Below are 10158 nucleotides of genomic sequence, written 5' to 3'. Positions count from 1 at the left end.
CCATAAATCTTTCGCAGAACCTTTCTCTCGAAAACTCGCAAAGTCGACTCAACAGTTGTAGTCATCGTCCATGCCTCTGCACCATATAACAGGACGGGAATATTGAGTGAATGATGGTGTTTGGTTTTTGTTCGTCGATAGAGGACTTTACTTCTCAATTGCCTACTCTGTCCCACGTAGCACCTTTTGACAAGAGTCATTCAGCGGTAGATTTCGAGACTGACATTGTTGTTGGTGTTAATACTGGTTCCAAGATAGACGGAATACTCTACGACTTCAAAGTTATGACTGTCAACAGTGAGTTCCCCCTGCAGGAAACCGAATATACCCTTGGTAAAGCATGCCTGTCGTAAAAAGGCGACTAAAATCCACATGCACTATATCTGACATTTCAGGTTTTGGTTTACATGTCAGCATGATCTAAAGTCAGAATAGTGCTATAATATTCAGCTCGAAGTCACATTCTAAGCTTCATAATATATCACATAATATAAAGGAATTGCAACAGCGGCAAATGCTACCAGTCGGTGAGTCTATGGGGAATCAGCTGGTAAAGTCACACCAAAGACTTAAACCTGGTACCACGGGGAGCAGTTAGCCCTTGGAAGTAACTCCAATCTGCTCATTGGGTTTGGCCCTTTGTGGAGATTCGTGGTGGCTGTGGCTTAAACCTAAATGCAGGCAGGGCATTTTTTCCAATGTGGAGTCACATTGCGGCCGGGTGCCAGAGCCAGAGTACGGCAGAGGTTTTAGGTCGGCCTCGCACCCGACCAAGGCAGCTCTAGCAATAGAAAGCACAGTGGAGTTAGGCCTTCGTAGGCAGGAATTCACGTAAAAACACAACGAACTCTATTAACAGTGAGTGGGACCCAATTTGTTTGATGACAGGAGATATTTCGTGTCGATATCTGGAGGCATGAACAGTTTTTTGTGCATAAGCTAGCACACTTCAAAGGCAGTATTTGCGCAAAATTTTACCCTGGTACATCATCGGTGCTTAATTTGTACACTGGAAAGTGAAAGAATAAAGAAAGAAATAGGCCCATTTTCGCACTGCGGCATAGAAATATCAGAGTAAGACCACCTTCCAAACTTAGTTGAAGTAGGTCGACATATGGGTTATCATCTAAATGTGCGCGGTGCCACGTCCATAGTCAAGTTTAGCCAGCAGCTCCTATAAAACCCGCTCCTACGATCACGGACGTAAGATTTTGTTTTAACATAACCGCTATACAGAGAATGGGTATGGTTATCATCCGATTTCATGCACACTGTCGGTAGGAAGATGTTTGAGGAATTTGTTCCGATGAATTTTTCAATATTTTTAGCTGACGGATCCCGCTTTCTACCATTAGCTCCTGCGTGAAACTACAGTTTTATACTCGTACCTTGTTTTAGTACTTACGGGTTGATCATCAGTTGCAGTTGGACGGCCGTCATCCTGTTCGTCGGCAAAGCGTTCTGGACCCTCTTTTAAATGTTTTTATACCATTCAAAAACATTTCCTCGCGATAAACAAATGTCACCGAAGGACTTTTCCAACATTCTGAACAGAAATTTGATTCCGCATATAAAATTTAATGGAATTTCTTTGTTGAATACTAACTACTAATGATTATATTGATGTGACATGTGGCACAGATGACACTGTGAGTCATACCAACCTAGAAAAAAAACATATCGCTGAATGGGTTTTTGTGCGAAAATTAAATTAAAAATTCTTCGTATTTTTGCTCACAATAGTATGTTTAGGAAATATGTAGGTCCGTTCGTTCAAAACAAATATAGTTAATTTGACGCGTTCTATGGCAATTTGTATTTCATGGAATTTAACACAAACATGCAGAGAATACAGACAATGCAATGCCACACAGTTATTAAGTTACACATTTCCACGAAATTGCTGCAATAGAAACAAGCGTCAATCAAAACTGCCTGTCTATTTGTGTACTGCGGACTTAATTCGCATATCTCGGCTATTTACAGATGTATTCGTTCGTTATTTATATTACACACACAGTTATCGCGTTCGTTAGGTTGATGGTGTTGCCGCGTTATTTCCGATTTATTTACCACCTATGCGTATCAATGCAATATAAATGCAAATACGGCTGACGGCGGAATGGCAAATTTACTTTGAATCGCTCGCTACGCGGCGCGCAATTCAAACAGGGCGGCAAAACATCATATGCACGCATATTAATGCATGATTTGATGGATATGTGGATGTAAACGTTTGGTTGTTCAGACACACGGTTATGAATTTGAAAAGAGCTAAACCTATTTCGAAAAGAAAGAATAAAGACTTGCGGACCACCAACTAGAACTATTTCGAAAATATTTTATATATGTAGCATCTGATCAAATATCACCCGAACTGGCAAAGGAAGGTATATTTTTACGTATTTTAATAATACTTTTCAAAGTAGACTGTCAGCCAATACAGACATGCCAACAGTCATCCAATCATCCATTACGGTCATCGCGGTCAGCCTCGCTTTGTATGGCCTTCTGTGCCTTCAGCAACTTTTTCTATTTAGGCTCAATTTTGATCGGCTCTCAAGGCTATTTCGGAGAATGCCTTCCGTGACGCCTTCAATGCTTGGAAATTGCACTTGCAGCGCTGCATCGACGCAGAAGGAGCCTATTTTGAAAGATTTTTAAAGAAGTATAATGATTGGTTCAATAATTTTTTTTAAATCGACTCAGTCCTATTACATTCCAGACAAACCCTGTAGGAAAAAAGAAGAACCTAACCTCTAAATAAAAGGTTTCCAAGCGCACTGTGCATCCAGTCCGGATCAAATTTTAGGCTTAAATTAAAATGCATTTTGTGCCAGCTTCTGACTAGGATTACGCCGTTTTCCACTTCAGCATCAACACGTCGCGTACGCCACCACCACAACTGAAATGATGAGCCCGAATTGAGTACAAAATAAATCTGCAATAAATTAATCCCTTTGTGTGATTTATGAAAATCATCAACTAGTAGCGAAAAGGACACAAACAATAATGGTCGGCGACGGCAATGGCGACGAAGTCAACACGTAGTTGACCCCATGAAACCCGGCTTAATTGGATGACACGCAATTCCACAAAACAAGCCGCACATAAAAACGCACACCAGCACATACTTATATGTAAATGTACATATATATAAATGTACATATGTATATATACATACCAATATACATAATGTATTAACGTGCCCGAGTAAATAAGTAGAATTTTAGCAAAATATCAGCGACACGCGTAGCTCACAATTTTCGGCAACGTTTGCAATCTGATGCTTAGCTAAAAACACAAAATCAATGCTTAACGGGCGTCGACGCCTAATGTTAGGCTACATTTTTGTATGAACTGTAATAAGGCTTTGTTTGCGGTAAGGCTTGTGTCGCGGTTGTGTTGCGCTATTTTTGTGCGTGTGTGTGTAATGCAGCTCAGCGTTTATATGTATATACAAATATGCATTACAACCATTAAATATGTGCATGTGTGTCACTGTATGCGCAGCTGCTTGCGTTATCTGCCTGTCGCCAACTGATAGTGGTAAGCCTACCGAAACGCCATTGCTTTATAAGTGTTTGTATATGTGTGTGCACAACTACATTGACACACTTTCACACATATGTACATGCCAGTGCTAATAGTTAGCTATTACGCGCATGTTGTTGCTGTTTGTTTGCTGCGCTGCGGTTTCATAAATATTTGCTTATTTCCATTCACATTGCTTTGCTTATTTTTTACGCGCCTGTCACTGATATTTGTTTTCACTAAATTAACGTGTTTGTAAGCGATTAGTGCGGGTGTTGGTAATTATTCTATATTTATGCTAAATACTGTGCTCGCATGCGGGAGTCGCAGATTTGCCTATTTTATCGCAATTTATTTCGTTTTAAAGCGCGCCAATTAAGCCAAGGATAATATTGATACAAGCAGTAAATGAATGCTTGTATATATGTTCTGAAATGCAGTTATTAGTTAATGTAAATAATGGATTTCCAGTGAAAAACGAATTTGCATGGAAATAATGTTGTCTCTAATTTTCGCTAAAAATTATCATAAGGGTATTATAAATGTAAATAAGCAATGGTAAAATGATAATATGAGCGCAAACTTTACAAAAACAAAAAAAATGTTAATTTTGGTTTTACCGCAGGTAGAATAGCCTTTGTAAATAAAAATGTTTCCATACAAGAACACTCGTGACCACGCAAACCTTATCACTCAAAATTTTCAAGTATTGTGCATATTTGACTACATTTTATAGCGGTACTTTTTGCGGTATCGAAATTTTTTCTTTAGAAATAACTTAATGACATGTCATTAATCAAAAATATTAAAAATTAAAAACAATTGGAAGATAGTGAGCTTTACAAAATGAGCACGAAATGTAAGAGACTGGCATGCGATGAAAAAATTATATTTTTTATTTTTTTTTTATTTAATTTCATTTACACTCTATTTTTTATTTATTTATTTTTAATTTAAACACGAAGTTTAGCAGGTATATCACTTTAAAACAATAAAATCGGCCGCTTTTGTATAAGAACAGAGAAGCTAATTTGTGCTTTACTCAATAAACGTAATAAATTAAAAACTATAATTATAATTAGATAATATAATAATACAATTTAGTTTACTTCTGCTTACTAAAAACTTACCGAACGAACGAAAAACTACGAAAAAAAATTACGAAAGTATAGTGGTAAAGTTTGCGTGGCCACGGGTGTAAATGCTACACGAGGTTTGACAATTAAGTAATGAGACTGATTTTATTGCCGCGCTTGTGGTAAACCTTGACCTTGAAATTCCCTTTCTCTTTTTTCGGCATCCCTCCCCTCTCCATTGATATATGTACCATTGGTCTGGCTTGTTTAGTTCGCCTGCTGCGTCAAGTTGAGTAGACGTGCGTTGTAGTGCTCGTCACGAAAATGGAAAAAGAAATCAAGAGCAACGCGTCACGATAAAATTTTGCGCCAGATTGGGCGAAACAGCTTCAGAAACGTACACTAAAATTGTAAGAGCGTATGGTAATAGTGCTCTTAGTCGTGGAAACCAAACGCCAAAGCTCACAATGGTTGCCTCCGCGCGCCCCCGCCCGAAAAAAGCTCGCATGAGCAAGTCGAAGGTGAAAACGATGATTATTGCCTTTTTTGATAGCCGTGGAATTGTCCACAAAGAACTCGTTTCACCGGGGAAAACTGTGAATCAAGTCTACTATTGCCAAGTACTCGAAAGATTGCGAAAACGAGTCAACAGGGTGCGCCCAGACATCGGATCCTTCATCACGACAACGCGCCGTGCCACACCGCCCTCAGCGTGTCTCAGTATTTGGTCTCTAAAGCGATCGCCGTGTTGCAACAGCCGCCTTATTCGCCCGACATGTCACCCGGTGACTTTTTTTGTTTCCTAAAACAAAATCGGCGGTCAAAGGAACCTATTTTGAGTCGATTACGGACATCCAGGTGGTACTCGCGGACATCCCAGTCGAAGCGTTCCAGAAATGTTACGAAGCATAGAAAACGCGCTGGAATCGCTGTATTGCTGCCCAAGGGGACTACTTTGAAGGCGATGGCAGAGTTGTAGAATAATTTTCAAATATACGGCTTTTATGGAATCAGTCTCATTACTTAATTGTCATACCTCGTAGTAGTTCGATCTGAACAATTTCTGCGCAAATCGTAGAGTTGCCTTGAATAATAATCTATGTCAAATTTCGAAAAGATAGCTCATCAAATAAAAAAAATTTCCAAACAAGAACTTGATTGTGATGATTCAGTTTGTATGGCAGCTATATGCTGTAGTGGTTCGATATCGGCTAGTTCGCATATATGTATACAGTTAAGCTGTAGAACTCGTGAAGCCAATCATTTATGTGTGTACGTTTTTTATTGGATCTCGGACGTTTCCAAGAAAGTATAGTCGCGGAGTAGAGTTGCAGATTTATTGTGTTAGAGGTCGTTCATAGCTAATGAATGAGCGATCTCCGAGCACCTTGTGGAGAATCAGGACAAACCTTTTTGTGCGACGTGTTTCTGTAAGTGGTTCGTTAGAGCAGAGGTACGTCTCCGGCAAAGACGTTTGATATGATCAAGCAGGCTTACCCAGATGTTGCTTTAGCAAGAAGTGGTGTGTGTCGGTGGCACCAAGCCTGTTTGGAGGGCCCTCGCCCAAAAAAGGAAAGAACGAGCAAATCTAGATTGAAAACGATGCTCATTGTCTTTTTTGAAATCCAAGGCATCGTCCACCATGATTCAATTGTTCAATCGGGCTCGACAAAATATCGCAACCGATTGGAAGTGCGCCAGGACAACGCCCGACTCACACAGCCTTTCTTGTGCCTACCTAACCAAGGCCGGCATCCCAATGCTTCCGCAGGCGCCCTACAGCCCGAACTTTGCTTTGCTTCCTTGCCTGAAAAGACCGATCCAAGCAATATGCACCTCGACTCTCATGACTATTCCGGAGAATGCCTTCCGTGACATCTTCAATTCTTCGAAATCGCGGTGGCAGTGGTGCATCGACGCAAAGGAGCCTACTTTGAAAGTTTTAAAAGACTTGTAACGACTGGTTCAATAAATTTTTTTAAATCGACTCAGTCCTATTACTTTCCGTGCAGTCGAAAAAGTCTTTTCAAAATGGTACATATTTGTTTATTTATTTATTAGTATGAATATAAAAGAAATAATTTGATGTTTGTTTAGAAATACGAAAAGACTTTTTCGACTACCCACATATCCTAACTTCAGGCATCAATAGACCTCAATAAGGCGCTGAAATCCAAATATACAAAATCCGAGAACCAAATACAAATTTCTAAACATAGATATAAGATTGTCAATATTTAAGCAATCTTCGCAGTTCCCGTCAGCTTCTGGGCTCACTAACGCCCGACAAAACAGCAAATAATGCTGTAGAATGTCAGCGTTAATGCCAAAATGCAGCCTAACCGAATATATTCATTAACAGTTAAACATATGGTAAGAGTCAAAGCGGGAGTTTGGGAGCACATGTGGTAGTAAATGAAAAGCAGCAATGCGTCAGGCGACTAAGTGTAACTTTATTGGATTGGTGTCATTAAGAAATCGTTGAGAGTGAAAATAAAGATAATTTAACATAATACGAGTATGTGTTCCACATAGAGCGCGTAGCAGCCAAGCACAAGAGGCGCGGAGAGACGGAGGGTGCAGTCAAGGCAGCCAGCAAGACTACAATTAAATACCGAAAATGTGCGACTATATATAGAAGAAGTTCAATGTATGTGTGCTTACTTTTATACAGCCCTCACACGCACTGAACTCAAGCATTTGCGTTGCTCATACGCACAGGCCACCTTATGGATACTGGTATGTAAAGCAGTGGAATATTTGAATATGCGTGCACATCACGTACTTGCGTTAGGGTACGTATGTGTGCGTGATAATTGTTGTCATTAAAGTTGTGCATGTTTTCGGGCCAAATACAGCAACAAAAGCACACACAATAGAAATGCATGTGAGTGTGAAATAATGTGTGCGTTTCCTAATTTCCCGCGGGTACTGGCACTTTATCAAAATGCGTTTTTCAGCCACAACACGAACAGACACAACAAACGAGCGCACGATAAGCACAAAGGCAAAACACAGTCTACAAAAGAATTAACAAGTAATACGAATATCGTCTTATTTGCATGACTATGTGTGCATATATTTACATGTGTATGCCTATGCATGCTTGTGCGTGAGTAGCCGCAAACCTCTGAAGTGGCTTTCTTAGCAAAATATGCAAAGCGTAACATTTGTTTTGGGCGTAAGGCGTCATGCCTTTACTCTGACTTCGACTTTGCCCTTCATCTATAGTTTTCACTCTTTCACCCGAAGCACTCACGCTGCCTTTCGGTTGTGTTGTACGTGCGCGTCATTAGTGAAAGTATGCGTGGAAATTAAATTAGGTTTAAATTGTAATTAACGTTTAACATTTAATTTGACAACATATTTTATGGTGCTTAATGAGTGAGGTTAGAAGTGAAATGTTACAAATATTTGCTGAAATTCCCGCTTTCAGCATTTACATCGACGAATACGCGTCTTGTGTGTATAGTTTGCGCTTACATACTTTTAATATTTGCAAAACATTCATGTTGTACTTGAATAATTGTAGAAACATGCAGCTTTGCACCCAAACATTTTTAAGTTCATAAAAAAAGTGCTTTACAAAAAATTTGACATGTCAGCTATAGTGTTTCGATCTGAACAATTTCTTTATTACTTTAGACAATAATCTTTGACAAATTTCGTAAAGATTACTCATCAAATTAAAGAGTTTTTCATATAAGCATTCGATTTCGATCGTCCAGTTACTATGGCAGCTATATGATATAGTGATCCGTTCTGAACAATTTTATTATTACATTAGATAATACTCCCTGCCAAATTTTATGAAGTTATCTCTTGAAATAAAAAAGTTTTTCTTTGGATCGTCAATTTATATGAGAGCTATATGCTTTAGTGGTCCGATCTGAAAAATATGTTCGAGGATTATAGCTCTGCTTTTAACTATAAAACATGGAAATTTTCGTAAAAATATTTCTTTAAATAAAAAAGTTTTTCATACAAACAATTTGCTCCGATCGCACAGTTTATATGACATCTATATGCTAATGTGATCCGATCTGAATAATTTCTTCGGAGATTACACCATTACGTTAGGCAATAAATCATAACAAATATCTTTATGATATCTCGTCAAATATAAAATCTTTCCATACAAGCACTTTATTACGATCGTTCATTTTGTATGACAGCTGCAGGCTATAGTAGTCCAATAGCGGCCGGAAGTACTAAATCGACTCACTTCATCTCTTAGATCATTTGTATATATACTTTATAGGACGTCGTTTCCTTTTGAATGTTATAAACACCGTACCAAAATTTATATACTCTGTTCAGGGTATAAAGAGGGTACAGCACTGATACTTCCTCCTCTAATAAGCCACTTTTATAAAAATACTTACTAAATGAGATACTCATTTCAATTTTAGGAATAGCATAATATAAAGATACATGTAAAAAGACACTTCTATCCCCTCTGTCGCATCACAGCTCTATATACAAGGTGTGTTAAAAGGACGATCATCATGTGGACGATCATCATGTGGGCCAATCAAAAGCCGTGATCACCGAAAATTCCATCGAAACTGTGCGTAAGTTCATCAAAAATCAGCCGAAATTATCAACAAAATTCATGGAAATAGAATTGAACATCTTTAAAACATCTATTTATAGCATTTTGACCACACATTTGGGCTTATGAAAGGTGTGTGCACAGTTTGTTCCGCACAAATTGACTGACGACCAAAAATTGCTCAGATTCCAACATTCGAAAGACGATTATTAGACCAAAAATCACATTTTAACCAGTACCCACTCCTCGTATTCACCTTATATGGCAGCGTGCGACTTCTTTCTTTTCAGAAAAATGCATTTACCCATGAAAGGAAAGCGTTATGCAGACGTAGAGGCCATTCAAAAGGCTTGCACCGGCATACTGGCGGCTATACCGGCCAACGAGCTGAAACACTCGTTCTACATGTTTTTGGATCGTGAAAAAAGCTGTATTGAAGCAGAAAGAGACTATTTTGAATAAAATAAATTGATTTTGCCGAAAAGTTATTTGTTCTGTTTTTTAAAGTCCTGTTTACTTTGGAACGCTCCTTGTATATTTACATAGAAACTATGCAGCTGGAATTATATCTGCGGAAAACAGTAAGCCAAGCAATATATTCGTCAATAAACGAATATTAATTGTTTTCGCTGATTATGATATACACAAATGCAGCAGCACACGTGTGAGCATACCTAGATTTGTACGCAGCCATTTGCCTTGCGCATAAATAATGGTTAGAATATGTAGTCTGCCGTAATAATGAATAATCGTTTACATGCACACAGCTTTACATGCATTTGTGTGTGTGCATTTTCATGTCAGCATTTATAGGAAATTATGGCAATTTTCGCAATTTCATCGAAGGATTAAGTAACTGGTGATTAGATGTGAATAATTATCGTGCTTTTCATATTAGTTAACTATTTATAGAAGCAGATGATTTTTTCAAACGTTGTATCACATTTATCTTAACAATATTTAGTATCTGAATGCATTTATTCAAGCGAGCTC

This window comes from Bactrocera dorsalis, chromosome 2, assembly GCF_023373825.1.
Source record: "Bactrocera dorsalis isolate Fly_Bdor chromosome 2, ASM2337382v1, whole genome shotgun sequence".
Taxonomy (NCBI): Eukaryota; Metazoa; Arthropoda; class Insecta; order Diptera; family Tephritidae; genus Bactrocera; species Bactrocera dorsalis.
This window is presented reverse-complemented; position numbering follows the sequence as displayed.